Below are 27,521 nucleotides of genomic sequence, written 5' to 3'. Positions count from 1 at the left end.
GCGCAATCATAATCCCTATGAGGAGGTAAAACTTGCGACTCCTCCTCCGAAAAAACCCTCCAAAAATCTTGAATAGTTACCGGTAATTCCTCTTTTTCCACAGCCGCAATGCGACCATTACAACATTTATCATAGCACTTCGGACTCCAAGACTTTATCATATTAGTAGACCAGTCCAACAAAGGATTGTGCAGTTTTAACCAAGGCAAACCTAGAACAACCAGAGAGGGTCAATTATCTAATACAACCAAGTCCAAAATTTCTTGGTGAAGACCATTGATAATGAGGGGAAATGCAGCAACCTTGTGAGTAATACATTTCAAGGGAGTGTTATCAATTGCAATCACAGAAATAGGTGATGACAAAGGTTTGGATTTCAATTTAAGTTTTTCCAAAAACCCTTTATCAATCACATTAAGTGTTGAACCACAATCCACAAATACCTGAAATTCAATCAAATTTTCCTGCAAAGTAGTACTCCCTGAAAGAAATACTCCTGCAGAGTGTAAACAAGCTATACGGGATCGTCAAATAAAAGACCCATAGCCAAAAAAAATTCTTCTACAGACCTTAAGCATGGATCATTAGGTTGGATAGAAAAGGCCCACCCCTGTGGTTCACTGCGCAAAAGTGTCATAATAAAACCAATGCGCTGTGATTCATTCCCAGAGGACCTTGGTCTCAAATGAAAATATAACAAACAAGCATTTTTAAAGGAAAAAAATTTTTGTTGTTTACCATAAAAAATCATCAAGCAATCATACCTTGGGTTCCACAAAATGCGCTCCAGAACAGCTACTCACGTGTTGCTGGAGCTCGGCCACCTCCAGAGACAATCCCTGCTAGCGTTGAGCCAAAACTTGGACGGAAGCCATACTGATCCCTGAATTTCTTTCCTTTAGTTTTTTTGGGCTGGACTTACTGTTATGATCTGCAACATGTACTAAGGAAAGATAGGGGAAAACTGTCCCTACAGTAAGACTAAGCTGAATCCCTACGATGTAGCGGGCTGCCTATTCCTAGCGAACAGACCCGCCTTAGTCCTCGGCTGGTCTGAACGAAGACCTATAGCATAAGGGGAGGGGTCCCTAAAAGAACTAAGGACTGGAACAAAAATGGGACACCTCCTAAACAGAGAAGCTGTTGCAGAAAACAAAAAGACAAACTGACAAAAAGGTACTAGAGGTCCCAGAAGAACCAAGCGAACTGACAGAGAAAGGCACCGAAGCACCTGGCTAGCAAAACAGTCAAACAACACTGAAGTCCAGCACAGCCAAAAGGGCGGAGCTGGAATATAAAGGCAGGTGGTCAAGTGACCGCAAAACACAAGATGGAAAAATCAAACAGGAGGGTTCTAACAATCCTCGTCCTCACATTCCTCTTTTTTAGGGGGGAAGTCTCATATGATAAATGACCTAAGAAAGAGACCTTGATGAACCAAGGACAAATCATTAACTTGACATCATATGTGCTGTCAAGAGAGGAGTACTCCGTCCTGCAAAAGGGTCTGAACTTTGTACCAACTAACAGATTCAATTGCTTTAACTGGGTGAAAGACGTAAATATATTTGGATGTAATTTAAAATGGAAATTATTCTTTAAACAACACGATAGGGAGCAATGCCATCGACTGGGAACCAGGGACAATGATATTGAGGGCTATCAGGCATTGACGGGACTGCTGCAGGAGGAACACCAAACAAACAGGAGAGAGAAGGGACTAGGCCCCTTTATGGACCTTAAAAAGAGAAGTACAAAGGTGCCCCCATGCAATGAAATCACAAACATAGACATATTTGTCAAGTTGGTAGAGGATGAATTATGTAAGATTCCAAAAGTACCACCAGAACAAATCTCCAACTTATCAGCCAATGAGGAACTGGCCCTCTCTAGATTGGAGAAAAACAAAGATCTTATTATAAAAGCCTCAGACAAAGGAGGCAATCTAGTCCTCCTAAATCATGAAAAATTTATAACAATGCGCTGGGCTTTGCTAAAAGATGGGGTAACCTATGAGACTCTTTCCAGGGATCCGACTTTTATGTACACCAGGACTCTTATGGGGATCTTGGATGACGGAAAGGAGAGAGGCGTAATATCAAATAATGAATTTAACTTTTTGGCACCAGTCTCTCCAACAATACCTACCTTCTATGCCCTGCCCAAGGTCCATAAAGGCCTGAACCCCCTTAAGGGTCGCCCAATTGTCGCTGGAATTGACTCCCTGTCTCAGAATGTTGGTTTATATATCGATCGGGTTTTGCGCCCTTTTGTCTCTGCACTACCATCATATCCCCGGGATACACTGCACTTGCTATCGCAACTTGATGGGATCTCTATAGAGGAAGGTACCATATTGGCCTCCATAGATGTGGAGGCACTCTATAGTAGTATCCCACATGACGCAGGGCTAAGAACAGTAGAACATTTTCTAAAAACAAGAGCGATTGAATGTTCCAACCATAATGAATTTGTATTGGATTTACTATCATTTGTTTCAACCCACAACTACTTTCTTTTTGATGGCAAGTACTTCCGCCAGCTCAGGGGCACAACGATGGGGAGCCCTTGTGTCCCCACGTACGCCAATCTGCTCCTGGGCTGGTGGGAGGAAACTATCGTGTTTGGGGAGGAGGAAAAGTGGTGGCACCGGTCTGTGAGCCTCTGGGCCAGATATATTGATGACATCTTGGTTTTTTGATCTGCCTCAGAGCCCCAATTTGGTCAGTTTGTGGAAACAATTAACAAAAACCCCCTTGGTCTTAGATTCACATTTGAGTGTCAGCAACATAACATTGCCTTTTTAGATCTGATGATCAAGAAAGGAAGAGACGGTTCCATTAGCACCAGCACTTATAGGAAGCTGACAGCCACAAACAGTCTTCTCAAATGGAATAGCCACCACCCTACTACTCTCAAAAAAGGCATCCCTAAGGGGCAGTTCCTTCGCCTTAGAAGGAACTGTACCAACTATAATGCCTTCAAGGAACAGGCTGATAACCTCTATCAGAGGTTCAAGGATTGTGGATATCCCCAGCAGGTATTGAATGAGGCATACACCAATGCAAGCAGCAGTGACAGGCGATCCCTCTTGACTAACAAGAGTAGGGAACAGGGGATGGAGGTGTCAAGAATTGTAGGCACCTTTGATAGCCAGTCCCAGAGAATGTATCAAGTTCTGAGAAAACACTGGGGCATATTACTAGCAGACCCAAACCTGAAGGGACTTATTCCCTCCTCTCCAAGCGTAACCTTCAGAACGGGTAGATCAATTGGTGACCGCTTGGTGCATAGTTTGTATCAGAGGACACCACAAACACCAACTTGGCTTGGTAGAAGACCATGCGGCCATTTTCGTTGTGGGAACTGCTGTTATTGTGGTTGGATGGAGTCATGTAAAACCTACGGGAGTGAGTCGACCGGAAAAATATTTTCTATAAGAGCCACCTGTGCCTGCCCCTTAGACTATGTGGGTAAAACTACGAGGGAATTTCGCAGGAGGGTAGGGGAGCATTTGGGGGACATTCAGAATAAACGTGATACCCCGGTGAAGTGATTAGACCTAAAACGAAAGAGGGTAACTTAGACAGAGCAATTCTAAGGAAAGAATCCGAGTGGATCTTTAGGATGCAGTCCCTGGCCCCGAAGGGGCTCAATGAACATATGTCATATGCATGTTTTTTGTGACCCCCCCCCCCCCCTTGGTCCCTCCTGTACTTTTTCTCCTCCCCTCTCTCTCCAATTTTTTGCCCAATTTTTCAGACTGACTAACCTTCATTTCTTTTCTTAGAGTAATGATGGCCACTCGTTTTTCTTTACTTAGCTGCTTTTTTCTTGCCATAATACAAATTCTAACAGTCTATTCAGTAGGACTATCAGCTGTGTATCCACCAGACTTCTGCACAACACAACTGATGGTCCCAACCCCATTTATAAGGCAAGAAATCCCACTTATTAAACCTGACAGGGCACACCTGTGAAGTGAAAACCATTTCCGGTGACTACCTCTTGAAGCTCATCAAGAGAATGCCAAGAGTGTGCAAAGCAGTCATCAAAGCAAAAGGTGGCTACTTTGAAGAACCTAGAATATAAGACATATTTTCAGTTGTTTCACACTTTTTTGTTAAGTATATAATTCCACATGTGTTAATTCATAGTTTTGATGCCTTCACTGTGAATGTACAATTTTCATAGTCATGAAAATACAGAAAAATCTTTAAATGAGAAGGTGATTCCAAACTTTTGGTCTGTACTGTACATATACGCCATTGCCTCTATGTGCGGCTGTGCTACCCCGGGCGCACCACTACAGCTCGGGGCTGGGGCGCACATATTATCAAACCGGTGGAGGGATCCCCTCCTCTGTCTTCCTATGCTCTTTATCACTTGCGCAACCTCACTGGCGTGTGCCTCGCGCTGTAGTGCACGCGTCATGGGAGGGCGGTAGCCTTCCTGCGCTCCAGCGTGGAGCGCATTCATCACTTCCGCATGGCACGCCGGCTTCTACGCAGGGAGAGGTAAGCCTCTGGTGCTTACACACAGGACATGCGCACTTCATCTCCTGGGGACAGGGGAGCCCATTGATACATGGATAAGCTCTCTCTGAGGGGCGTGGGGGAATGTTCTATCTATTAACAAGGGGGATATTTAAACCTGGCCTTTGACATAGCTCTTAGAGCCGGCCATCCTGCAGCAGCTTTCATCATGCAGCTCCATTTTTTATTAATCTATAATACCTACATCTGCCTCCTGATGAACCAGACACAGTTGGGGAAACGCGTTGAGGCGCTAATATGATACAAGATAAGTCTATCAATTTTCTTTTTGCTAAAATGTCTATCAATATCTCCTGTATACTTTGATTAGAAATAGGAGCAACTTTGTATTAGACTAGGCAGTCAACTTTATACCTTGTTTAGATCACCTGATAGGGATTAACAGGGAGAGACCGGGACAGCCGTCGCTGAGTGGGGGCGCCAAATATGCAATTTTAGGATGCCAACCTCCACGCTAGGCAGGATTCAATTAGTGGCATATCAGGGCTTGTCAAGGCCATCATATCACTTTGGGAGCTCTATTGTCTTCTAATAAGACAACAAGATATTTTAATACATGGGATTTTTTGGTGTGTTTTTTAATCAACTAAATAAAATCTATTGTTTTAGAGGGAATATATGTTCACGAATTAGCAATCTCCTCATACATATTCAATACTTTTCTTTAATCTATGGGGCTCCACAAATGTCTGTGTTCACATGAACCGTGTGACCCCCATGTAGACATGTCCATTTTTTTTCCGGCAGCACAGATGACAATATGACCGGACCGCTCCCTCGGTACGTACAGTATAATAAAAACTATTTTGTGTGTTATGCAGAGCGCACTGAAGACTTACATACAGCAGGGGTGGGCAATTAATTTTCCCGAGGGGCCAGATGAGAGACTGTGATAGTTGTGGAGGGTTGAACCAATAGGCTAAAATTAATTATTCTCCATATTCATATCAATATATTAATTATAATTATTATATTAATTATATTAATTGCATGATTTAATATTGAGAAGAAGTATGCTGACATCCCCTTATATACTGTTTGAACCCGAATACAGCCCATTCTATATACCGTATGAGCCCCATAGTCTCCCCACTTCTAATATGAGAGCCCCACACAGCCTCCCCATGTCTAGCATGAGAGCCCCACACAGACTCCCCACGTTTAGCATGAGAGCCCCACACAGCCTCCCCACGTCTAGCATGAGAGCCCCACACAGCCTCCCCACGTCTAGCATGAGAGCCCCACACAGCCTCCCCACGTCTAGCATGAGAGCCCCACACAGCCTCACCACGTCCAACATGACACCCCCATATCCTCCCCCCCGTCCAGCAACAGACCCCCATAGCCTCCCCATGTCCTGCAACTGACCCCCATAGCCTCCCCGTGTCCTGCAATAGACCCCCATAGCCTCCCCGTGTCCTGCAATAGACCCCCATAGCCTCCCCGTGTCCTGCAACTGACCCCATAGCCTCCCCGTGTCCTGCAACTGATGCCCATAGCCTCCCCATGTCCTGCAATAGACCCCCATAGCCTCCCCGTGTCCTGCAATAGACCCCCATAGCCTCCCCATTTCCTGCAACTGACCCCTATAGTCTTCCCATGTGCTGCAATAGACCCCTATAGTCTCCCCATGTCCTGCAATAGACCCCTATAGCCTCCCCATGTCCTGCAATATACCCTTATAGCCTACACATGTCCTGCAATAGACCCCTATAGTCTATCCATGTCCTGCAAAAGACCCATATAGCCTCCTCATGTCCTGCAATAGACCCCTGTAGCCTCCCCATGTCCTGCAATAAACCCCCATAGCATCCCCGTGTCCTTCATTAGACCCCCATAGCCTCCCCATGTCCTACAATAAATATTCTGTATACAGTGTCGGACTGGGGTGCCAGGGGCCCACCAGTAACCAACTCCAGGGCCCCACTTTTCAGCTTCATGCAAATGTGACATTATCCTCAAAAAAAAATGTATATAACAATGAACTGGGTAGATTGTTAAATGAATAAGATGCTCCATTGTCTGTACATAGTGATTCAAGTATATTGTGCCAAGTGCTGCTCATATAAGAGGGTGGTAGCCCACCGGAAGATTCTCTTGTTCTCCTGTGGGGCAGTCCAAGCCTGGCTGTATAGGATGGCATATAGGTGCTGGACCCTACTTTATATGGGAAAAACGTGGTGACAGGTTCCCTTTAATTTATAGCGATTATGCAATTGAAAAGATGAAAAATTAACTAGTAGTTCAAAATTAGCAGAACACTGAGATCAAGTGTGTGTGTATATGAGGGTGTATAGGTGCTGGCCCTACTTTATATGGGAAAACCTGGTGACAGGTTCCCTTTAATTTATAGCGATTATGCAATTTAATTTACAAAAGTAAAGTGCAGTTCAAAAGTAGCAGAACACTGAGATCAAAATGGTCACTAAAAGGTCAAAGCCAGAACACACTGACTAATCCCTGTATTTGTGGAAGGTTTTTTGTGTGATCAACTTGTTTTTTTTACTGCAGTGAGAAGGGGGAAGGGAGAGACTGTTTAGGAGTGGGAGGTGAAGCTGAGCAGGTACAAGAAATACTTCTGCATCTCTGAACACCACAAATTCAAGTTTTTACTATAAGTTCCATAGCAAAACCTTCATAAACAAGTATAATGTTTCCCTTAGTCAAAAAGTTATAAAAATACATACACGATATAAACAAACTTACTCACACATACAGTCATGGCCGAAAGTATTGGCACCCTTTAAATTGTTCCAGAAAATGAAGTATTTTTCCCAGAAAATTATTGCAATTACATGAGTTTTGCTATACACATGTTTATTTCCTTTGTGTGTATTGGAACAACACAAAAGAAAAAGCTCTATCTTGGTCTCATCTGTCCACAAGACGCTTTCCCAGGAGGATTTTGTATCACATACATTTTGGCTAACTGCAGTCTGGTCTAGGAAGCAAACCCACCTTTCTAACACTGGGCACTACATTGAAACCTGAAATCCATTGATAATTTTCAGATTTCATGATGCCATGCATACGGTCAAGGAGCCCGGAGGCCTCAAAACCACCCCAAAGTATCTTTGAATCTCCACCATATTTGACTGTAGGTACAGTGTTATTTGCTTTATAGGGTTCATTCCATTTTGGCAAACAGAATGATGTGCTTTACCAAAAAGCTCTTTCTTGGTTTCATCTGTCCACAGGGCACTTTCCCAGAAGGATTTTGGCTTACTCAAGTACATTTTGGCAAATTGAAGTCTAGCTCTTTTTATGTCTGTGTGTCAGCAGTGGGGTCCTCCTGGGTCTCTTTCTATAGGGTTTAATTTCATTCTAATGTCGATGGATAGTTAGGGCTGACACTGGTGCACCCAGATCCTGCAAGTTGTTTACCCACAATTTTGGAAAGGTGACAACAATATTGTCCATCTCTTTTTAAGGTTTTGAGTGAAATTATGTCCAATTTTCCAATCTCCTTTTTATCTAATTTTTTTTGTGTTGTTCCAATACACACAAAGGAAATAAACATCTGTATAACAAAACATGTGTAATTGAAACAATTAAAAGGTGCCAATACTTTCAGCCATAACTATATGTGTGAATACGTTTGTTTATATCGGATACGTGGTTTTATACGTTTTTGACTAAAGGAAATAGTATAAAATGTTTATAAAGGTTTTGCTATGGAACTTATAATAAAAAGACAAATTTGTGGTGTACAGAGTTACAGAAGTATTTATTGTACGTGCTCAGCTTCGCCTCTGCATATTCCTTTCAATAGATGAGGCAGTGGAAAATTCTATTCTGGCTGCATTCCTAATCAGTCTCTCCCTTCCCCCTTCTTGCTGCAGTAAAAAAACAAGCTGATCATACAAAAAGCCTTCCTCAAAGCCGGATGTTACCGCCCTACAAGGATTAGTCAATATGTTCTGGCTTTAACCTCTTTGTGGCCATTTTGATCTCAGTGTCCTGTTACTTTTGAACTACTAATTACTTTTGTATCTTTTAAATTGCATAATCGCTATAAATTAAAGAGAACCTGTCACCGAGTTTTCCCATATAAAGTAGAGCCAGCACCTATAGACCCTCATATACAGCATTCTATAATGCTGTATACAGTGGGTACAGAAAGTATTCAGATCCCTTTAAATTTTTCACTCTTTGTTTCATTGCAGCCATTTGGTAAATTCTAAAAGTTCAGTTTTTTTCTCATTAAAGTACACTCTGCACCCCATCGTGACTGAAAAAAAACAAACAGAAATGTAGAAATTTTTGCAAATTTATTAAAAAAGAAAAACTTAAATATCACATGGTCATAAGTATTCAGACCCTTTGCTCAGACCCTCATATTTAAGTCACATGCTGTCCATTTCCTTGTGATCCTCCTTGAGATGGTTCTACTCCTTCATTGGAGTCCAGCTGTGTTTAATTAAACTGATAGGACTTGATTTGGAAAGGCACACGTCTGTCTATATAAGACCTCACAGCTCATAGTGCATGTCAGACCAAATGAGAATCATGAGCTCAAAGGAACTGCCCAAGGAGCTCAGAGACAGAATTGTGGCAAGGCACAGACCTGGCCAAGGTTACAAAAGAATTTATGCATTACTCAAGGTTCCTAAGAGCACAGTGGCCTCCATAATCCTTAAATGGAAGAAGTTTGGGACCACTAGAAGTCTTCCTAGACCTGGCCGTCCAGCCAAACTGAGCGTCATGGGAGAAGAGCCTTGGTCAGAGAGGTAAAGAAGAACCCCAAGATCACTGTGGCTGAGCTCCAGAGATGCAGTAGGGAGATGGGAGACAGTGCCACAAAGTTAACTATCACTGCAGCCCTCCACCAGTCGGGCCTTTGTGGCAGAGTGGCCTGACGGAAGTCTCTCCTCAGTGCAAGACATATGAAAGCCCGCATAGAGTTTGCTCAAAAAACACATGAATGACTCCCATACTATGAGAAATAAGATTCTCTGGTCTGATGAGACGAAGACTGAACTGGTTGCAATTGAAGGAAACATGAATGCGGCCATGTACAGAGATATCCTGGATGAAAATCTCTTCCAGAGTGCTCTGGACCTCAGACTTCGCCAAAGGTTCACCTTTCAACAAGACAATGACCCTAAGCACACAGCTAAAATAACAAAGGAGTGGCTTCAGAACAACTCTGTGACCATTCTTGACTGGCCCAGCCAGAGCCCTGACCTAAATACAATTGAGTATCTCTGGAGAGACCTGAAAATGGCTGTCCACCAACATTCATCATCCAACCAGACAGAACTGGAGAGGATCTGCAAGGAAGAATAACAGAGGATCCCCAAATCCAGGTGTGAAAAACTTGTTGCATCATTCCCAAGAAGACTCATGGCTGTACTAGCTCAAAAGGGTGCTTCTACTCAATACTGAGCAAAGGCGCTGAATACTTATGACCATGTGATATTTCAGTTTTTGTTTTTTAATAAATTTGCAAAAATTTCTACATTTCTGTTTTTTTTACAGTCAAGATGGGGTGCAGAGTGCACTTTAATGAGAAAAAAATGAACTTTTTAGAATTTACCAAATGAAACAAAGAGTGAAAAATTTAAAGGGATCTGAATACTTTCTGTACCCACTGTATGCAACCTGAATGATTTATTACAGATCATTCGGCGAGCATTGTTTAGCGCAGTCTGCTAGTGTAAACAGATTTTTAAACAACCATCGATTAGTAAATATGATAAATGAACTCGTTAAGGGCTCATTGAGACAAACATATTATACGCCATACCTGTGTAATTCAATAGGGCTGTTCAGATGACAGTTTTCTTTCACAGGGACCAAGTATCTTACTTGAGACTCCCCTGTAAAAGTCTACGGGTGCACACAAAAAATGTATATTTTATTGAATATTTTAAAATATTTACGTATAAATACGGATGACACATGGACGTAAAGTACAGACACACGGGTAGCATGCAGACGACGATTTGGATGAAAATCGTCCATGTTTCCTCGATAAAAATCGGATGATTTTTCGTATGCTCATCTGAACCTGGAATAATAAGGCTAAGGCAAACAGTTCAACAAATTATTATAAAAAGTGTTTTCTTGTCATAATTGCTATGACTGCACAAGTACACAGGTAGCGAATAAACCAAGGAAAAAAAAAACCTGCACCTGACAGATCCGTGTTTAGACTGGTAAAAGCCCTACTCCCCTACTCTGTCCCTATCTGATCGCGGAGGTTCAAGAGAGAGAAACTGGAAAGAGACAAAGTGGGTCTTATCTGAGAAACAGATATGGAAGAGATAGCACAATTGGTTTGGGTTGTGTACACATTACCACTGAAAACGCTTAAGGCTGCTGCAGACCCATGAGGAGATGAAAGCATCGATACTAGAAAACAAATGGGTTGATTCTGCGCTGCCGTAGGAAGCAGCATGATGGATTCCAATCAAATTGTAAATAGTTTAACGCGTTTCGAAGCATATACAGTGCCTACAAGTAGTATTCAACCCCCTGCAGATTTAGCTGGTTGACACATGCGGAATTAACTTGGCATTGTGACATTTGTACTGTAGATCAGCCTGGAAGTGGGAAATGCACTGCAGCAAATTTTTTTTTTTTAAAAACGTTAAAAGTTAATTCAGAGTGTCATTTATTATTCAACCCCTCAAACCACAAGAATTCTGTTCGGTCCTCCAAAAGTATTAAGAAGTAGTTCAGGCACCAAGAATAATGAGCTTCACATGTGTGGATTAAAGATCTCTTTTGCCAGCCTTTTCTGACTATTTAAGACCCTCCCCAAACTTGTGAACAGCACTCAGACATGGTCAACATGGGAAAGACAAAGGAGCATTCCAAGGCCATCAGAGACAAGATCGTGGAGGGTCACAAGGCTGGCAAGGGGTACAAAACCCTTTCCAAGGAGTTGGGCCTACCTGTCTCCACTGTTGGGAGCATCATCCGTAAGTGGAAGGCTTATGGAACTACTGTTAGCCTTCCACGGCCAGGACAGCCTTTGAAAGTGTCCTCCCGTGCCGAGGCCAGGCTTGTCCGAAGAGTCAAGGCTAACCCAAGGACAACAAGGAAGGAGCTCCGGGAAGATCTCATGGCAGTGGGGACATTGGTTTCAGTCAATACCATAAGTAACGTACTCCACCGCAATGGTCTCCGTTCCAGACGAGCCCGTAAGGTACCTTTACTTTCAAAGCGTCATGTCAAGGCTCATCTACAGTTTGCTCATGATCACTTGGAGGACTCTGAGACAGACTGGTTCAAGGTTCTATGGTCTGATGAGACCAAGATCGAGATCTTTGGTGCCAACCACACACGTGACGTTTGGAGACTGGATGGCACTGCATACGACCCCAAGAATACCATCCCTACAGTCAAGCATGGTGGTGGCAGCATCATGCTGTGGGGCTGTTTCTCTGCCAAGGGGCCTGGCCTTCTGGTCCGCATCCATGGGAAGATGGATAGCACGGCCTACCAGGAGATTTTGGCCAAGAACCTCCGTTCCTCCATCAAGGATCTTAAGATGGGTCGTAATTTCATCTTCCAACAAGACAACGACCCAAAGAACACAGCCAAGAAAACCAAGGCCTGGTTCAAGAGGGAAAAAGTCAAGGTGTTGGAGTGGCCTAGTCAGTCTCCTGACCTTAACCCAATTGAAAACTTGTGGAAGGAGCTCAAGAATAAAGTCCACATGAGACACCCAAAGAACCTAGATAACTTGGAGAAGATCTGCATGGAGGAGTGGGCCAAGATAACTCCACAGACCTGTGCCGGCCTGATCAGGTCTTATAAAAGACGATTATTAGCTGTAACTGCAAACAAGGGTTATTCCACAAAATATTAAACATAGGGGTTGTATAATAATTGACCCACACTTTTATGTTTAAAATTTAATAAAATTCAACTGAGCAACATAACTTTTTGGTTTGTAAGATTTATGCTTCTGTTCATAAAACCTACTCTTGTTTGCAGTTTGAAGGCTCTAACTTATTTGCATCTTATCAAACCAGCTAAATCTGCAGGGGGTTGAATACTACTTGTAGGCACTGTAGCTTCTTCATCAGGACAACCATGGTGCCAACACTTTCTTCATGGTTGTCCTGATGAAGAAGCTATATGTTTCGAAACGCGTTGATTAACCCATTTACAATTAGATTGGCATCCGTCATTCTTCTTCCTACAGCAGCGCAGAATCAACCCATCTGTTTTCCAGTATTGATGCTTTGATCACTGAGGTTGGCACCCTAAGATAACGCAGTGGTGCCCTCACTCGATGGCGGCTCACCCTGAATGCCCCTAACAGCTCCTAGAATATCTATGCCTATGTAGCAACTCACTAGCTAAAATAGATTACACACTAAAAACTGCAACTGACCCTGATGGTTCCTGTACAGACAGATATCATGACTCCGCACTCCCTAGTGGAGCCTGCGGTTTCTGAGATAAAATCTAACCATGGCAACACTGGCCTAAATTGCCTAAAAGGCCCACGAGTTGCTTCACATTCCTCCTAAAGAACCAGAGGGCAGAGCAGAGTGTGAATTACCTACAAGAAGAGAAGTGTGATGAACAACGGAAAGATCCCAAAGTGAGTAAATTAAATAACGAAATACCAAACAAAGAATAAAGCAAGTAATGTTAACAAATATACTACCTACTTCCTAATGATAAATAGAAGATAGGTGCAAAGAAAGAGGAAAGCGAAAATCCTTAGCTGGAATCTCACAGACTGGCTCCAAACATCAACAGAATGTCAGAACATCCAAATTAATCTATCACCAGCAGGAAATGCCAGCAGGGGGACAGAATATAAAGCTGCCCTTCAAAGGTGATAGGATGAAAAAATGAAAACACGTGTGTTAAACTAAGCAGACTGCAGCCAGAAAAGCAGAACCCAAACACCAGAGAAAAGGTGTGTTTCTTGTGGCTCAGCAGAACAGAAGCCGACCACAGAACACAAACTCATGGGATTGAATCCAGAGGCATGACAATAAGTTTATGGCCGTACACTAGCTTCAATGGCTTTCAGTTATTTCTCCTGATCTCCCCATACATCTGCATGGCATAAGCTGCTTATAGACACTTAAAGTAGCTTTCTCCCTTTAAAATAAAGGGCCATGGATGCTGAAATTCTACACCTCTGATTTTTTTTTTTGCATCCACATAACTTCTGAAGAAATGTCAGCCAAACATATAAATAAAAAAGTAGTTTACAATTACAGTTTGCACTGTAGCTAATCTCCCTGGACGTGGACGGCCTAGAAAAATTAATGAAAGGTTGCAAAGCAGGATAGTCCAGATGGTGGATAAGCAGCCCCAATCAAGTTCCAAAGAAATTGAAGCTGTCCTGAAGGCTCAGGGTGCATCAGTGTCAGCGAGAAATATCTGTTGACATTTGAATGAAATGATATGCTATAGTAGGAGACCCAGGAGGACCCCACTGCTGACACAGAGACATAAAAAAGCTAAACTGTAGTTTGCCAAAATGTATGTGAGTAAGCCAAAATCCTTCTGGAAAAGCGTCTTGTGGACAAATGAGACCAAGATAGAGCTTTTTGGTAAAGCACATCATTCTACTGTTTACCGAAAACAAATGAGGCCTACAAAGAAAAGAACACAGTACCTACAGTCAAATATGATGGAGGTTCAAAGATGTTTTGGGGTTGTTTTGCGGCCTTTGGCACTGGGTGCCGTGACTGTGTGCATGGAATCATGAAACTTGAAGAGTATCAACAGATTTTGGGTTGCAATGTAGTTCTCAGTGTCAGAAAGCTGGATTTGCATCCTAGGTCATGGGTCTTCCAGCAGGACAATGACCACTAACTATACTTCAAGAAGCAACCAGAAATGGATGGGAACAAAGTGCTGGAGAGTTCTGTAGTGTCCAGCAATGAGTGAGCATCTAAATCCCATTGAACACCTGTTGAGAGAGCTTAAAATTGCTGTTGGGAGAAGGTACCATTCAAATATGAGAGTCATAGAGCAATTTGCAAAAGAAAAGTGGTCCAAAATTCCAGCTGAGAGTTGCTTGTAGATGGTTATAGGAAGCGATTGATTGCAGTTATTTATTCCAAAGGCTGTCTAACCAAATATTAAGTTGAGGATGCCAACAATTTTGACTGGCCCATTTTTGGGGTTTTGTGTGAAATTATGTCCAATTTGCCTTTTTTTCTCAGTTTTTGTTTTGTGTTGTTCCAACACACAGAAAGGAAATAAATGTGTATAACAAAACGTATAATTGCCATAATTTTCTGGGAAAAATACTTCTTCATTTTCTGGAACAAATTAAAGGGTGCCAACACTTTCAGCCATAACTGTATTTTTAGATGTCAAAAAGCAATTATTTGTATCCAGGCTGCTAACATTTTACTGTTCAGGGCTCTTGATATTTTCACATTGTTTCCCTCGGAGTCATACTCATTTTAAAATTAGAATAGATGAGATCTGAGTTTGGAAAGAAAACATTAAAGGGCACCTGTCAGCAGGATTGTGCTTAGTAAACCACATAAACTGTCAGGTGGGCGCCATTACACTGATTAAAATGATACCTTTGTTGATGAAATACGTCCTGTGGTTCTCTTTTAATCTTTATTTTCATTCTTGAGATAATGATATGCTTGTGCTTCGGGGCGGCCTTTGGGGAGGGGCTTCATCTGGTGCTCTGCTTATGTATTCCACTCTATGGCTTCCAACAGGTTACTGTGCTTTCAGTGACTGCAGACTATTTTAAATACTGCCTGTGTAATTGTGTTAGAAATCAGCCACGCTGCTCTCATCATTTTTCCCTGCTGGCGCTGCGATCAGCACCAGCAGGGACAATGATGATAGTAATAGTGTCTGCTCCAGCAGTGTCCAACTGTAAAAATCAGAATAAAATAAAAAATCCTTAAACTCACCTGTCCTAAGTGTCCCCCGCTGTAATCCATGCGGGGGACACTGCAGGAGTCATTCTTCCCGGCTCCTTGGCGTGAGCGGTCGCATGGATTACAGCGGGGGACACTTAGGACAGGATTTTATTCTTTTTTTTTACACTTCAACACTGCGGGAGCAGACACTACTACTCTCAACATTGTCCCAGCTGGTGCTGATCGCAGTACCAGCAGGGAACAGTGATGAAGGCACCATTCAGCACCCGGTGCTTGGGAACAGCGCGAACTGTACACTGATTCCCAGGCACCGGTACATGTGCTCCTGATGCGGCACACTGTTGCCACACAGATGCACACGGACACGGATATCTCCGGTACTGGTTTTCCAGGATAACAGGACATGTGAAAGAGCCCTCATGAATCCGGCCTAATGGGCTGAAAAAGTTACTCCCTGGCTCTAGAAAGGCTCTTGCGCATGAGTGAGAGTGGGGGTGCTGTTTGGATGACATAGGACACGCCATCCATATGAATAAAACACCAGCATGGAGCAAAAGAGGATACAGACAGGACAGCACGGGATCACAGTTGATTTTTTTTGTGAGGTAAATCATGTTTTTAATCATGCAGGGAAATGTTTTACCTCACAGAAAGCAACAGCTGCGATACCGTCTTTGTAACCTTCCCATTGACTTTAGTTGTGCAGTATGGAGCATCTTCAGAGCTGAAAACGCCTATAAAATGGTCGACTGACATTGCTTAAGCCCTTGGCGTTTTCAAAACCAGAAGCAAATTAAAAACGCTGGAAAGACTCAACGATGTATGAACAGCAAAGTCATGTTCCAATAGAATTGGATATTAGGGGTCTTTCAAGCCTTTTTTTATAGTGATTTTTCACTAGGCTTTTTTTTTTTTTAACTGTTCTGCTTTGGAAGACTCCTCAAGAAACTCTGTGTCGTAGGCTATGTGCCCACGATGCAGAAATGAAGCAGAAATTTTCCAGAGCATTTCTGCATGTCCTTGGCAGAAAAAACACATGCGGATTTTACATGCGTTTTTTAAGCGTTTTTATTTGTGAATTTGCCATGCGTTTTTCCAATGCATTGTATATGCAAATCCGCATGTGGAAACGCACAAGAAATGGTCATGCTGCGTTTTTTTCCGCACCTAAAATCCGCACAGAAAAAATCCTGACCAGGTACACAGAACTTGCAAAATGTCATAGGAAGTCATGGGATAAGATGTGAAATGCGTTTCCGCTGCATTTCTGCATGGAAAAAAACGAAACGCGCCAAATTCGCATCGTGCGCACATAGCCTTAGGGTATGTCTTTTCAAAGCAGTTTAAAACATCCATTTTTCAAGCACAAAACACTTCAGGAATCGCTTTTCTCTCGAGTTTTGTAAGCATTAGGCCACGTTCACACGTTCAGTATTTGGTCAGTATTTTTCCTCAGTATTTGTAAGTCAAAACCAGGAGTGGAGCAATCAGAGGAAAAGTATAATAGAAACACGTCACCACTTCCGCATTTATCACCCATCCCTGGTTTTGGATTACAAATACTGAGGTAAAATACTGACCAAATACTGATCGTGTGAACGTGACCTTAAAGGGAACCTGTCAGCTGATACATGCTGCCCAAACCGTGGGCAGCATGGATCTGCCACTGGCTGTACCATCACAGCCAGGTATGTTTGCCTCTGAAACGCTGCAAAGCATGCACTTAATAGACGTCGGGGACTGAGCCGCACGGATGACTAGTCGTACAGGCGGGTCCTTGGCGGCTTCTCCTTGAACGCGGCTTCTGTGCGTAAAGGCAGAGACTTGTCAGTCACTGTGAGTGGGTGGGGAGAAGCCGCCGAGGACCTGTCCGTATGACTAGTCACCCGCGCGGTTCGGTCCCCGGAAGCTATTAAATGTATGCTTTTCTTTGAAACGCGTTTCTGAGACAAACACACAGTGGCTGTGATCACACGGCCAGTGGCTTACAAATGTTGGACACGGCTTGCCAGCAAGTATCAGCTGACAGGTTCCCTTTAAGCTCTTTTTCAATATTTTTTATCATATTTTAGCTTTTTTTTTTTTTATCACCGTCTTACTGTCGTGTACCAGACTTTTTTTTTTTACATTTATTAAACAATACTTCATCAGGTTTTTTTGAGGCAAAAAAAACCTTGCAAAACACTGAGCATCTTGTTAGCTTTCTCATTGACTTGGAATGTAAAGTATTGAGGACTGGAGGATGCAGGGGCGGACACAGACTGTAGTGGGCCCCAGTGCAAGAAATTTTTTGGGCCCCCCCCCCCCTGCCCTTCGTAAGGCAACAAAGTTATGTAAACATAACCCCCCCATGTGCATCTCTCACCCCCCCATGTGCAGCTCATCCCCCCCATGTGCATCTCTCATCCCCCCCGTGCATCTCTCCTCCCCCCCTGTGCATCTCTCATCCCCCCATGTGCAGCTCACCCCCCGTGCATCTCTCACCCCCCCGTGCATCTCTCATCCCCCCCGTGCATCTCTCACCCCCCCATTCATCTCTCACCCCCCCATGCATCTCTCATCCCCCCCATGTGCATCTCTCATCCCCCCATGTGCATCTCTCATCCCCCCATGTGCATCTCTCATCCCCCCCATGTGCATCTCTCATCCCCCATGTGCATCTCTCATCCCCCCCATGTGCATCTCTCATCCCCCCCATGTGCATCTCTCATCCCCCCCATGTGCATCTCTCATCCCCCCATGTGCATCTCTCATCCCCCCATGTGCATCTCTCATCCCCCCATGTGCATCTCTCATCCCCCCATGTGCATCTCTCACCCCCCCATGTGTATCTCTCACCCCCCTATGCATCTCTCATCCACCTGTGCATCTCTCATCCCCCTGTGCATCTCTCATCCCCCTGTGCATCTCTCATCCCCCTGTGCATCTCTCATCCCCCCCATGTGCATCTCTCATCCCCCTGTGCATCTCTCATCCCCCCGTGCATCTCTGATTCCCCCCGCTCCTAGTTAATTAATTGTATTTAAAAAAAATAAAACTTGTTATACTTACCCCCATGCGATCCCTGCAGAATCCTGGCGCTCGTCCACGTCACTGCCACCAGGTTCTCCTGACGTTCGGCCATGTGACGGCGCCACATGCATAGCCAGCAGCTTTTGTTTTGGCCAAAAGATTTTTAAAGCCGCCACCACGATAAGGTAGACTCTTCTGGCCGGGCCCTACTCTAACCTATTAAAATTTTCTTAAAATATCCAATACTCTTTTTAGATATATTTTTATTTCGTTTTCTTTAAGGGAATGTGTCATATACATTTTTTTTTAAAATGACCAATAATACCACATACAGGGAATACCGCCACACCATGACCAGACCACATATTACCACAACATAGTGACCGAATAATGCCACACAGAAGGGAGAAAAACTGCCACACCATGACCAGACCACATATTACCACCACATTACTAATATTACCATCACATTACTAATATTACCATAAGTGTCATTATACACGGGAGCTCTATACATGGTATGTATAATGTAAGTGTCCAGGTAATCTAGTGATCACCAGTGACATTATACACAGGAGCTCTGTATATAGTGTCAGTGTACAGGTAATACAGTGATCACCAGTGACATTATACACAGGAGCTCTGTATATAGTGTACAGGTAATACAGTGATCACCAGTGACATTATACACAGGAGCCCGGAACATAGTATATAGTGTAAGTGTACATGTAATACACTGACTCACTGGTGACGTCTCTAGGTGAAGTCCTTCAGCTACGCTTTTCTCCTTCATCCAGCACAGACCGCCATCACGTCTTCCAGCCAGGACTCGTCTCTGCATAAAATAACACAGTTATCTAGAGCACATTCCCCAACTTCTACATTACGCAGCTGAATACAGACGTGCATCCACCATCAATATATGGTTAGTTATTATACAACCTACCATTCCAAATATAAATTGTAATCCACCACGGTGCCCCCATTAACTGTAAATAGGCACTTAATATATAATTTAATTAGAACCTCTACTCTTTCCGCCAATTTGTTACCAGTTACACTCCTGCATCCGCAATACCCCCTACTCTATACTTCCTGCTCCCCGCATTCATTATTTACATGCACCCCCTGCCCCAATTTATTATATCATGTCCGTGCTCTCCCCACCCCATCATCATTTACTCTCCCCCACCCCACATTCATTATGTGCAGCTCATTATCCCCCTACTCCCAATTCCCCCATATGCAGCTCTCATCCCCCCCATGTGCAGCTCTCAAACCCCCCCATGTGCAGCTCTCAAACCCCTCCATGTGCAGCTCTCATCTCCCCCCATGTGCACATCTCTCATCCCCCCATGTGCACATCTCTCATCCCCCTCCCCCACATGTGCACCTCTCTCATCCCCCCATGTGCACATCTCTCATCCCCCCCATGTGCACATCTCTCATCCCCCTCCCCCACATGTGCACCTCTCTCATCCCCCCCATGTGCACATCTCTCATCCCCCCCATGTGCACATCTCTCATCCCCCCCATGTGCACATCTCTCATCCCCCCCATGTACACATCTCTCATCCCCCTCCCCCATGTACACATCTCTCATCCCCCTCCCCCACATGTGCACATCTCTCATCCCCATCCCCCACATGTGCACCTCTCTCATCCCCCTCCACCACATGTGCACCTCTCTCATCCCCCTCCCCCACATGTGCGCCTCTCTCATCCCCCTCCACCACATGTGCACCTCTCTCATCCCCCCTCCACCACATGTGCACCTCTCTCATCCCCCCTCCACCACATGTGCACCTCTCTCATCCCCACTCCACCACATGTGCACCTCTCTCATCCCCCTCCACCACATGTGCACCTCTCTCATCCCCCTCCACCACATGTGCATCTCTCATCCCCCTCTACCACATGTGCATCTCTCATCCCCCCCATGTGCACATCTCTCATCCCCCCCATGTGCACATCTCTCATCCCCCCCATGTGCACATCTCTCACCCCCCCCATGTACACATCTCTCATCCCCCTCCCCCATGTACACATCTCTCATCCCCCTCCCCCACATGTGCACATCTCTCATCCCCATCCCCCACATGTGCACCTCTCTCATCCCCCTCCACCACATGTGCACCTCTCTCATCCCCCCTCCACCACATGTGCACCTCTCTCATCCCCCCTCCACCACATGTGCACCTCTCTCATCCCCCCTCCACCACATGTGCACCTCTCTCATCCCCCCTCCACCACATGTGCACCTCTCTCATCCCCCCTCCACCACATGTGCACCTCTCTCATCCCCCTCCACCACATGTACACCTCTCTCATCCCCCTCCACCACATGTGCACCTCTCTCATCCCCCTCCACCACATGTGCATCTCTCATCCCCCTCCACCACATGTGCATCTCTCATCCCCCTCTACCACATGTGCATCTCTCATCCCCCCCCCACATGTGCATCTCTCATCTCCCCCCCCACACATGTGCAGCTCTCATCTCCCCCCATGTGCACATCTCTAATCCCCCTCCCCCACATGTGCACCTCTCTCATCCCCCCATGTGCACATCTCTCATCCCCCCATGTGCACATCTCTCATCCCCCCCATGTGCACATCTCTCATCCCCCCCATGTGCACATCTCTCATCCCCCCCATGTGCACATCTCTCATCCCCCCCATGTGCACATCTCTCATCCCCCCCATGTGCACATCTCTCATCCCCCCCATGTGCACATCTCTCATCCCCCCCCATGTGCACATCTCTCATCCCCCCCCCATGTGCACATCTCTCATCCCCCCATGTGCACATCTCTCATCCCCCTCCCCCACATGTACACATCTCTCATCCCCCTCCCCCACATGTGCACATCTCTCATCCCCCTCCCCCACATGTGCACATCTCTCATCCCCCTCCCCCACATGTGCACATCTCTCATCCCCCTCCACCACATGTGCACCTCTCTCATCCCACTCCACCACATGTGCACCTCTCTCATCCCCCTCCACCACATGTGCACCTCTCTCATCCCCCTCCACCACATGTGCACCTCTCTCATCTCCCTCCACCACATGTGCACCTCTCTCATCCCCCTCCACCACATGTGCACCTCTCATCCCCCTCTACCACATGTGCACCTCTCTCATCCCCCTCCACCACATGTGCACCTCTCTCATCCCCCTCCACCACATGTGCACCTCTCTCATCCCCCTCCACCACATGTGCACCTCTCTCATCCCCCTCCACCACATGTGCATCTCTCATCCCCCTCTACCACATGTGCATCTCTCATCCCCCATCACATGTGCATCTCTCATCCCCCCACATGTGCATCTCTCATCCCCCCACATGTGCATATCTCCTCCCCCCCACATGTGCATTTCTCACCCCCCCTCCATGTGCATCTCTCCCCCCCACATGTGCACCCCCCCCACATGTGCATCTCTCATCTCCCCCCCCATGTGCATCTCTCATCTCCCCCCCCACATGAGCATCTCTCATCTCCCCCCCCACATGTGCATCTCTCATCTCCCCCCCCACATGTGCATCTCTCATCTCCCCCCCACATGTGCATCTCTCATCTCCCCCCCCCACATGTGCATCTCTCATCTCCCATCCCCCCCCCACACACATGTGCATCTCTCATCTCCCCCCTCATGTGCATCTCTCATCTCCCCCCCCACATGTGCATCTCTCATCTCCCCCCCCACATGTGCATCTCTCATCTCCCATCCCCCCCCATATGTGCATCTCTCATCTCCCCCCCCACATGTGCATCTCTCATCTCCCCCCCCCCATGTGCATCTCTCATCTCCCCCCACTCCTAGTTAATTGTATTTAAAAAAAAATAAAACTTGTTATATTTACCCCCATGCGATCCCTGCAGAATCCTGGCGCTCGTCCAAATCGCTGACACCAGGTTCTCCTGACTTCCGGCCATGTGACGGCGCCGTCACATGACCGGAAGTCAGGGGAATCATGAAAGCGCTGCCGCAGCAGCGCAGCGCAGCGCTGAGATGTCCCGGACCCGGCGCTTAGCATGGGGCCGGGGGCCCCATGAGGAGAGAGACGCACAAGAGGGGGGCCCCCAACTGGGCTCCGAGGGGGCCCCTACCGGCTGGGCCCCATACTGGAGTCAGGGCAGTCATGCCCTGATGGCGGCCCTGCTGGAGGCTGGAGGGGCCCCCTCTCCCTCGGGGCCCCCGTTCAATGAACGGGCTGCACGGGCGGTAGTTCCGCCCCTGGGAGGATGGACAAGTCACCTCTTTTCCACTCTCCGCGTCTTTGGAAACTTGAGACGTTTCTAAGCCTGAACTTATGAACAGCAAGTCGTTTTTTTCCACATAAATTAATAAGACCATTTTTTTTTATCCCTTTGTTAACACTTTTTCCGCCATTCTTTATGAGGGGGACACACCCCAAAAATGTTGTAAACAGAAAACGCAGTGTGAACATACTCTTATAATTCCTTGTTACGTCAGGATTTAATAATTACATTTACCAGCTCTGTACATTGAGGCTATGAGCTACAGGGACGGTTCACATATTTATTGTGTTCCCACTCTGCGCCGTATTCCTCACATTATTTTCATAATGGAACAAAAACCAGTTCCAACCAGTTTCTGCCAGATCTATATACAGCTGCAGAGAATATCCATCCGCCTGTCGATTCATTATTTAGCAAACAGATCAAAGTGTGATCCATGCGCTGTCAATTATGTCCTGTATCCTTCCGCCCAGTAAAATCAAACACAGGACATTTAGTCACCAGTCTTAAAAAAAAAACAACTATTTCACTAAAATGTCCTATGTATTTACTTAAAAAGATCTATTTTGACGTAAAATGTTACACTATAGGTGGACTTCTGCAGGAATCCTAACTAGGCGTCTCTAAGCAGTAAGTGCACATGCGTGGAAAGAATTTTTTAGACTTCATACAAGCAGTCTATGGAATAAAGCCAGTGATAACGGAGAGCAGTCTACGTAGTAACCGTTTAATACATATCTCATACGGTTTCAGAGCAAAGAGAGCGAAATTCACCGAGTAAACAGATGACGCAGTTGGGGACTATTTTTCATAGCTTGGCGGAAGAATCTCTGCGACAGTGATCTGTCAGTCTTGAGAGTCTATATAAGGAAACACTGCAAGAGGCGGTCTGTCATAACGCGTACTGACAGGAAGAGAAGATAATGGGCTGTGATAACAGAGATGTCTGAGTGGGAGACTAGGTATGTATATGCGTGGCTGTGGTGAGTATGTCTGTGGGTTAGAGATTTGTAGGAATTACATGAACCTTAGTTTACATTTTCAGCTGAGTAGCTCGAGCATTAAGGCGAAGTTAATCACTAGTAATCAGCTGACCGTGACAAAAGTAATGGGGGAGGGATTGTGAGCTGTATCTGTTTAGGCGTCCTACATGTGTGTGGTACTTTTATGACCTTTAGGCGCTGTCGAGAGAAGATAATCCCCAGAAGTGTGCAGGGAAGCCGGTAACGACGTCCTCCGGAGCCCTGCCTAGAAGCCGAGGCTGAAAACTCAGGTGTTTAGTGTCCGCTCGGTCTGCCATTGCTTTTCCTGGATAGGCTCGGTAGGGTGTGGCTGTGCTTGATGAACGTGTGACATGACCACTAGGGGGCAGTGTGTTCTACCAGCTATGACCGTAACTGAGCACTATATTGAGGGAGGGGGGGGGGTGGAGGGCTTTTGAGTTTTCTCTTAATTTTATTTTCCAGGTATAATCAACTATGTGAAGTCTTAGGATGAAAAATATAAAGGTCCCAACAGCAGCTCAATAAATATAAATGTTTACGTTCCTTCCGAAAGAAGGCTTTTTACAGGCATCTGATGCTGGTATATCACATTTTTGGTATCTGGGGGTTAATACAGGGTTCTGTTGTCAAAATATGAAGTGCTCATGCTGTCGGGATCAGGGGGTTCTGTGAAGTTGGCTCCAAAGAGCTTTGTCTAGAATGTAGGGGAGGTGCCCGTACTCATCCTCTGCTCTACTCATTGTCTATGGGACTGGCTAAAGTTCCTGTACAGCCCATAATCAATGAATCGATCAGAGGCTGTGTATTCATACCCCTGCTCCAGAACCCCACATTAGTAAGTTTGCCCCCTATCCTATGGATAGGGCATAGCTTCCTAATTTGAGAATAACCCTTTAACCACTAGCTATGGCCAAATTGGGGGGAGGGGTAATTGATTGCAGTTTAAATGGCACTCTTGTAGCCCTTATGGGTAGTAGGCAGTGGTCTAGGGATCGCTCTGGGTGGGGAGGGATTATAAATGGATATGTTTAGATTCTTTACAGAACACACCCATATGTCAAGTACTACAGGAGCCAGCCAAGAACTACAGTGGATCCTTAGATGATGGTTCCTTTAGCCTTTGATGCATATCATCCCAGTGTACCTTAGGAGTTTGGGTCTTTGCCTTGTGATCCAGAGGTGCTCCCCACATGTGCCAGTGGTTCTCTGCATCCTACTACTGTCCGGTCAGCGGAAGGACTCCTTGGTTCCTGGTGATCCAGTCATCGTATCCTAGCTTCTGGCCCCCTAATAAAGATGAGCATCTGTAGCGCTCACCCTGTTCCTTAGGAGCCGAATGTGTTATCTGTGTACTGTGCTGCATTCAACTGCTGTCCAGCCAGTGGAAGGACTCCTTGATTTGTGGTGGTCCAGTCGTCATATATCCTAGCTTCCGGCCCCTAAGAAAGATGAGCATCTGTAGATGTCTTGTACCGTGTGCCTGTTTATCCAGTGGAAGGACTCCTTGATGCCTATCGATCTCATCTGATGTCCTAGTTTTAAGCCCCAAATAAAGATTAGCATCTAGTGTGCTTGAGCGGGGTGTTACCTTGTAAGCAAGAAGGAGGTCTGTACCTGCATGTGCCAGTGGTATTCTGCAATCCAAAGGCTAGCTGAATGAATGGACTCTGGTTCTAGTCGACCATCAAACGCCTGTCCTCCTAATAAAGATGCGGTCCATTGCTCACTGCTGAACTCCATATGATTAGTGAATGTTTTTAGCCAAGTCAAGAACTCTTGTGCCAAAGCGAAACCTATGCTAAATCTTACAACTAGAAATTGAAGTGTTTTTTTTTTTTCAAAAGTACACATTTTGTATTTGAGGAATTATTTGTATACTTTTCTATTTTAACAGCTCATTTTACTGTAATTTGCTACATCTTTCATAACCCTCTATCCTGTAGTGTGCCAGATGAGCACATCAGATGTATGTTTTACATATCTTTGTATTTGTTGAGCACTTGTGATTCCTAACTGTCTCCTGTGATTAATTGAGAGGTCCACTAGTGTGCGTGCTCATTATTAAGCTGGCTTTCTAGTTACAAATGTGAGGGTATATTTGCTGAATGAGGTATAAAATGATAAAAAACGCAAAACATTAAAGCTTTATGCTGACATAAAATCACAACTACTACAGCATAAAAAAATAACGACATCGGCGATCAGCAATAAATGGAAAGCCTGAAATGTGTCACCTACAGCTAGAGATGACCCCTGGAAGGGACTTCGAACCAGTTCCCGTTAAGAAGTGAGCTATTCGTTTATATCGAGGATATTCGTACAACCAGGAGCGAGGAGTTTCCTGCATAAAAACACATCACAATACTCTATAAAGTCAATATTTAATATAACATTTCTTTTATATTCAACATCTTTCACAACTTAACAGAACATAAAACCTCAAAAATAATACAATGTTAATTAATACCTTATTCATCAAACATGCAATAATACAATGTCAATTAATACCTTATTCATCAAACATGCAAACGCACTTGGAAACGCAATCTGTCAGTCGTGTTACCGTAAATAGTGAACACCAGCATAAAAACCACCACAAACTTGTATCTCATAATTTCAATTACTCTTTTTAATAAGCGAATCGATGTGATTGTTGCATGTAATAAATGCAAACCTTACCCCATGAAATGAGCTGCATAATTGTTATCCAGCATTATGTGTTTTTTTGTGGTTGCAGTGAGATGCTGGGGTTAAATTAGAGTATTACACTTTATCAAGCTTTGTGGACCTTGTTGGATGAGTGTTTTGTACATTCGAGTTAAACACAATGTCCTCTATTCCCTTCAATTAACACTTTTTTTAATAAACACGGTGATTGATAAAGATTGTTCCAATTTGATTTATTACAGCAGGTCATTTAATTGAAATTAATGTGATTATTTTAGATGTGCTGATAACTGGACCAAGAGGTAATAATATTTTCGGTTCACCAGTAATCTATTCACAAAACCATTCTGATAGCAGGATATTTCTCTCTAAAGGTTTAATTTCATATAATTTTTTTCCTTCCTATTAAGAATTCAAAGCCTTTTATGGGAATATGCTTTTATATACTCCTTTTTACAGTTTCAAGCTTTTTTTTTTTTTCACCATACTAAAGGAACTGTAAAAAATTGCAGTGGATCACTGCTTCGCCCGCATCTTTGATGCATTTTGCTCATGTATATTGCATATTTAATGTATTGCACTTTTTTGGCGGTATACTTTTAACCAGTTTCTTGTGGCTAAAAAAACCCCCACGTTAGTAATGTTAAATATCTGTATACTCGGCGCGGCATGGAAGGGAACCTCTAAACGATTGGCCAGCGTCTAGGAAGGGACAACCTCTAAACGAAATCTGTCTTAGACCGTTTTAACATATAAGCATCTTACCCAAAGTATATACGAGTAAATCGTGATTGGATGTATATTGATGGCACAGCAACTTTTATAAGTGATAAAGCTGGCTGTACACAATAGATGTATAGTAGCAGGATACCAGATGGGGCAGTTGGGGCACTGCTTATTTTGTTTTATTTAGTAGATAACATGTGAGTGCTAGTGTTGAGCAAGTATGTTTCATTAACCCTTTCAGTGAGAGTGCTCTGTATAGTGATCGCAGTTTCTGGCAGTAGTTCATGCAGAGTGTGCTGTCAATCAAAGCAACTGTTTTTGTGTTTGGGGAGGGAAGTACTTTATTAAAACATTTATGTTTGCTCATCTAACAAATTGAGTGTAAACTCCTGAGTAAATGTGTAACTATTGCATCACTTACTGTTATTCTTACTGAATTCCAGC

At 44.6% G+C, this 27,521-nt stretch overlaps 1 long non-coding RNA gene across 3 annotated transcripts in view; it reads left to right on the top strand.

The window, feature by feature from the left end:
* The window catches only part of LOC141174024 (uncharacterized), a 32,187-nt gene extending 5,620 nt beyond the window's left edge, over positions 1–26,567 (top strand). The window contains exons 1-3 of one of the 3 annotated variants that reach the window (XR_012252751.1): positions 23,296–23,310; positions 23,434–23,642; positions 23,859–26,567. This is a non-coding gene — a long non-coding RNA (uncharacterized lncRNA). The other 2 variants (XR_012252750.1, XR_012252749.1) reach the window with 2 other exon arrangements.
* The last annotated feature ends 954 nt before the right edge of the window (positions 26,568–27,521 follow it).

Source organism: Phyllobates terribilis, unplaced genomic scaffold, assembly GCF_046119375.1.
Source record: "Phyllobates terribilis strain yellow unplaced genomic scaffold, ASM4611937v1 Scaffold_13__5_contigs__length_258822181, whole genome shotgun sequence".
NCBI classification, from domain to species: domain Eukaryota; kingdom Metazoa; phylum Chordata; class Amphibia; order Anura; family Dendrobatidae; genus Phyllobates; species Phyllobates terribilis.
The sequence above is the reverse complement of the archived record's forward strand: the minus strand, read 5'-3'. Positions and strand labels throughout refer to the sequence as shown.